We start from the raw sequence: 5,850 nt of genomic DNA on the forward strand, positions 1-5,850 counted from the left end.
AAAAAGTAAAGAGATCTTTTGCAGAAAAGCAAAAAAGATTATACCGTCTTGGAAACCCTGCGGGGGCAGTCCTGCTCCATACTACAAGGTTGCTGTGAGTGAGCATCAACAGAACAGCAAGAGGCCTGGGGAAGCCTGGGGCCTCAGCTTTCGTGTCTTTAAATTGCCGATTCCACGATACACCCAGTACTGAAATGGCTGTCATATGGGACAATGGGTGGACCTGGACCATTCTGGATGGGAGACTAATTCATAATCTGCTTTTCCTCTTTCTAGTTGGAGCCCAGATCTCGTCTTGACTCAATCATCACCAGGGGAATGGGCCCTATTGTGGTCACGCATCCAGATTTTGTAATCCAAGGAATGCCCTAAAGGTCAGTGGATGGCGAGATCAGGTCATGGAATTTTGTTCTTAATGTGCACTACCGTTCAATTTATTCATAATTTACTAATGTAAGATACTTGTGAGTATAGATGGCTCTTTGAATTGACTTGATTTATATTGCTACTATTATGTCTTTCATATGTTCCTATAGTATCATTTCTTGAAAATACAAACTCTGTATCTTTACAGGGGCGTATTTTCCATACACTATTTAAAGGAGTATACATGTCATATGTGTGCCTATATGCTTCTCCGTGCATATCTTACTTTTGCAAAGATATTCTAGAAATGTGCGTGATTCTATGGAGGAAACCTAGGGTGGTGTAGATATTTACTTCTAGTCTATATTCTTTTCATGTCCTTTTTAAAAAACCTCATCCATATATTAAATTTCAACATTTTTAAAAAAGTTTCTAATATTTTAATACAGTTTTATAAATATGCTTATAATTTTTATGTTTGGAAATTTTTTCCATCTTCACAGTTGTTGACATTGAGAGTCTATGGATTGTATGGTACAGTTCATGTTATTTAGGGTCATGTATCTGCCTCCTTTGTCCCCGGAAGCCCAAGTGCTAGGTTTTCATGGTGTAGCTCATTGGGCTGTGATCCGCAAGCTTGGTAGTTTGAAACCACCAGCCGTTTGGTGGGTGAAAGACCTGGCTTTCTACTCCAGTAAGCAGTTATAATCTCAGAAACTCACAGGGGGAGTTATGCCCTGTCCTATGGGGTCTCTGAGCCAGCTTTATCTTGTGGCAATGAGTTTGGTTTGGGGTTTACTTCTACTCTTGTTTTTTTTTTTAAATCTTACCATGGCCACACTGGTCTCCTTTTTAATCTTTTCACTCATTCCTATCCTTTTACGTCCTACTTCATCAGTGGCACTACCACAGCCCCAGTTATCCAACTGGAAGTTTTGCCTCAGTCCACTGTACTTCCTTTTCACTCATCCTCAGAGAGAATCCATTTCTGTATGGTTAATCCTCAGTTACTAGCATTCCTTGTCTTTCCCCATGGCACTACTCCAGGCCTCACTACTCCAGGCCTTTCCCCAACCGGTACGGTCTTCACCACAGAAAAGGAGCCTGGTAGTGCATTGGGTTGAGCATTAGGGCTGCTAACTTCAAGCTCAGCAGTCCTGTTGCCAAAGAAATTTGAGGTTGCCTGTTTCCAAAAATGCCCCCTCCCCCCAACTTGTGAATTAGGTGAAGGTTTACAGTTTCATATCCAATTGCTCATCAAGCCTCCTCCTACACTGTTTCCATCGTTTTATTCCCCATCTCTTGTTGGATTCTCTCTTTCCTTTTCTTCAAGTTAACATCTGCCTAGGCTCTAGCCTGTGACTCTCTTCTCTCTCCCTGTCGCTCCTGCAGTAAGTGATAATGGAGAGTTGGCTTCCCTACGGTCACAAGGCAGGGGTCAGACAAGCCTCCACGGTCCATCCTTCATTATCTATTCCTACACCAACGGTTCCTCCCCCAGCACTCTGCGTCTATGCCGGGTTTGATGGTTCATTGCATTGGGCACACAAACCACAATTAAGGAGGTTTCTTGGGGAAGTCAATAGGTTATCACAAGTCAGGACCAGCCAGAAGTAAGGATACAGCCCTTGGTCTCTGCAGCCAGCAGCCACGTCTCTCTGGGCCTCAGTCCCACAGCCACATGGTCCCTTGGCCTTTGCCTCCGTGGATCAGGAAGTTAGACTGTCAGTCACTGTTGTATAGCATAGTCTTGGGGGTACATCTAGTCTTGAGGCTTCTCCTCTGAGCTTTTGTGCCACAGTCTGGGATGCATCAGACAGAGATATTGGACATACTCTTCAAAAATGGCCCAGGACTTATTCTCTCTTCTCTGCTTCAAAAAAGCCTCATCCTTATAGCCAGGAGTGATAGTAACAACAACTGACCAGTCAGTCCCCTCTGTTCGTGTTACTCATGCCTTATCTGCACAGTCCCACTTAGCCATTTCGTGGGAGTTGGAAACTGGGGTTGTGGTGTAGAAGGGGTGCCTTCTACTCATCTGTGGTAGTGGTAGTGTTAGATGCTATTGAACCCCTTCTGACCCATATTGACCCTGTGCACAACAGAATGAAACATGCTACACCCTGCACCATCCCCACAATTGTTCCTGTGCTTGAGCCCATTATTGCAGCCCCTGTGTCCATCCATCTCCTTTAGGGCCTTCCTCTCCTTTGCTGCCCCTCCATGCGATGTCCTTCTCCAAAGTCTAGTCTTTCCATAACATGCCTACAGTATGTAAGATGTAGTCTCACCATGCTTGTCTTTAAGGAGCACTCTGGCCTTACCTCTTCCAAGACAGATCTGCTTGTCCTTTTAGCAGTCCATGATACTCGTAATATCCTTCTCCAGCACCACAATACAAATGAACCCATTCTTCAGTCTTCTTTATTCAGTGTCCACCTTCACATGCATATGGGGCAATGCAGAATACCATGGCTTGGTCAGGCACGTCTTAGCCCGCAAAATAATGTCCTTGCTTTTTGATAGTCTAAAGAGGTCTGGTGCAGCAGATTGACCTAATGCAACATGCCTTTTGATCTTTTGGCAGTTGTTTCCATGAGGATTGTGAAACAAGACAGAATCTTTGACAACTTCAACTCCCCCCACCCCTACTTATTAATGATTTTACCTATTAGTCCATTGCGAGAACTTTGGTCATTACACTGAATTGCAATCCATCCGGCAGGCTGCAGTCCTTGATCATCATCAGCAAGTGGTTCAAGCCCTCCTCACTTTAAGCAAGCCAGGTTGTCTCGTCTGCGTATCACCGGTTGGTAAGGAGTCAGAGCCTTAATAAGCCATTAGATGTGGGTAAAAGAGCCATATGAGGAATTTTCTCTTCTCCACACTTCCCATCAAAGTCTGTTTCTTTTAGCGTGAAAAATTTTGAATTTTAAAAGAAGTATTACAGTGCTCTCCTACATCATTTGCCCTTTTGTGATTGACTACTAATTTTACTCAGTGTAATGCCCTTCAGGTTCATGTATGCCATTAGGTGTTTCACAAATTCAAAGTTATTCTTTACTGTTGTTTAGTATTCTTTGTGGCAATGAGTTTGATTTTTTTCTCATGTTTTGAGTATTCCATTGTATGTGTCTACAGTGGTTCAAATAAGCATTGCAGTGGTTACACAGAACTCACATGTAATCATGACAAAAATCATGATTAAAGAGTTTATGGAGGAAGTTAACAGGTTGTAATGCAGGTGAGAAATGCTCAAGATATAGTTATTCATCAGGACATGTTCCAAAGTTTTTTTCAGGCCTGCTAATAGATTCCTAAAGGGCATACATGCATGCCTCAACTTCAGAGTCTGTCAGCTCAAGCTCTGTGGGTGAGCAAACCCAGTTTCCTGAATTCAGTGCCCAGAGATACCCTACCCTCCTCCAAAAGCCAGCCCCTCCCCAAAGCACTCAGCTGGGCATGCTTCATGAGCTGGAAGTTGTCCACCACTCTGTTTCAAGTTCTGGCTTCTGGTTCGGCTGCTCCTCCGATGTCATGGCTGTCTTCTGGATACAGGAGGCTCATTGCACAGGGATCTCAGGTCCAGAGACGCCTTGCTCTTACTGGTAATGAAATCCCCTCCCTCCTCTGCTTTCTCAGAGGACTAATTCAAATCCAGCAGGATGACATTCCATTGAATCCGGTTCATAATTACTCACAGGTGAATCTTACCAGTCTCTTCCCCACCTTTTTACCCAGACCCTTGTAGGGAAAGATCCTTTGGTGGGAGTTAGAGACTGGCTAGAAGAGCCACACTAAATAATTCGCTCCCCTCTAGTTTGCTTCCATCTACTGTGACGTGCTGCGATGAACATGGTTGTCCGTATGACTCTTCTTCTTTTAAAGAATTACATGAAGTAGCAGAATTTCTGGGTGATAAGGTATTTCTATTTCCAACTATTGGAGTAATGACATAGTCCTTTCCACAGTGATTGTATTGTTTTCTAGTACAACTAACAGCATATGAGGGTGCCGATTTCTCTGTACTCTCTCCAACATTTTGTTTTTAAGTTAACTATCAATGTTGAGGTGAGGTGGTATTTCATCGTTGTTTGGGTTTGCATCTCTCACATGGCTGACAATGGCATGCACTTCTCAAGTTTAAATTTGCTGGGTGCTTGAATGATTTCTTTGATGAAATGTGTGTTCATTTCCTTTAAAAATTTTAGTTTTAAGTTAAAAAAAATTTTTAATTTACCTTTTCCTTGTCGAGTTGTTGGCGTTTGCTGTAGATACTGGAGATTGGGCTCTTGTCTTTCCCCCCAGTCTGCAGGTGCTCTTTCTTAAGCTTTTGATGTGCAGTCTGTTAGTTCCAAGTCCTCTGTTCTGTCTTGTTTGTGTTTTTCATTGTGTTCGACAGTGTGTTTATATCATGTGTTAGGGTCCCTGGGCTTATCTCTATTTTTTCATTGATATTTATAATTCTTGGTTTTACATTGATGTCTTTGGTCCATCTTGATTCTGTCTTTCTCTGAGATGTGGGTCCTATTTCTTTCTTCTGCAAACAGATATCCAGTTGTGTCAACAGCATTTGTTATAGAGACGGTTTCTTTCCCATTTTGTGTGTTTTGGCTCCTTGTGGAAGATCAGCTGTCTGTAAGCGAATGGGTTTGCTTTGTGTTCTCAATTGTGTTCCATTTGTGAACAAAGTACAGTACCGGGTTATTTTTACTACTGTGGCAATGTAATAGGGTTTGAGATCAGGACGTGAGCGAGTGGCCTTCCATTTTTTCTTTCATAGTACTTTGCTGACCCAGGGTCTCTTTCCGTTTCCACCTGTTTAAAGAATAATGCTAGAATCAGGTTTGGGATTGCATTTTGTTTATAGATCACTTTGGGGTAGTATTGACATCTTGACAATAATATGTCTTCATATCCATAAGTCTAGTATATTCTTCCAATTCTGTAAGTACCTTTTGGTTTCTTGTACTAGCTTTCTGTGGATTTCTTCGCAGAGTTTTTTATTATTATTCTCTGGTTATATTCCTCTGTGTCATCATTTGGGTAGCTGTTGTAAATGTTATATTTCCTTTTCAGAGCTCTCTTTGTGTTAACCTAAGGAGCTCCCATTTATTTCTGGATGTTGCTCTTATAGTTGCCACTTTGTATCAGCTTATAGAATTTGATGGTCTAGAGTTTCCCAATGTTCACGAATAGAAACATCCAGAGATTAAATAGAAAATCTAGAGATTAAGAAGTTTAAATCCTATCAATTTTACTTAGAGGATTTCTAAAAGTATGCATCTTAGCTGAGCAAGATGATCTCACTGAAGATGGTTGAGTGAAACCACTTCGTTCCACCTTTCCCTCTAATCCTAACGAACTACAATGGAAAGAATACAGAAAAGGGAAGAAATCCTTGACCCGTATTCAAACTAAGAGAAAGCCACAGTCCCAACCCTCAGAATGGAACATTTGCCAAGAGTTTGAATTTTAGAACAA

General features: G+C 42.0%; 1 protein-coding gene across 1 annotated transcript in view; it reads left to right on the forward strand.

The window, feature by feature from the left end:
- Positions 1 to 276: 276 nt before the first annotated feature.
- Positions 277 to 5,850, forward strand: part of WDFY3 (WD repeat and FYVE domain containing 3) — a 242,492-nt gene continuing 236,918 nt past the window's right edge. Inside the window, exon 1 of the mRNA XM_045284341.1 lies at positions 277 to 374. The gene's annotated coding sequence lies outside the window, so the exon portion shown is untranslated. The remainder of the gene's footprint in view (positions 375 to 5,850) is intronic.

The sequence above is a fragment of the Echinops telfairi genome, unplaced genomic scaffold (genome assembly GCF_000313985.2).
Source record: "Echinops telfairi isolate 266 unplaced genomic scaffold, ASM31398v2 ScPeMD7_7468;HRSCAF=8506_0, whole genome shotgun sequence".
In the NCBI taxonomy this organism is placed as follows: domain Eukaryota; kingdom Metazoa; phylum Chordata; class Mammalia; order Afrosoricida; family Tenrecidae; genus Echinops; species Echinops telfairi.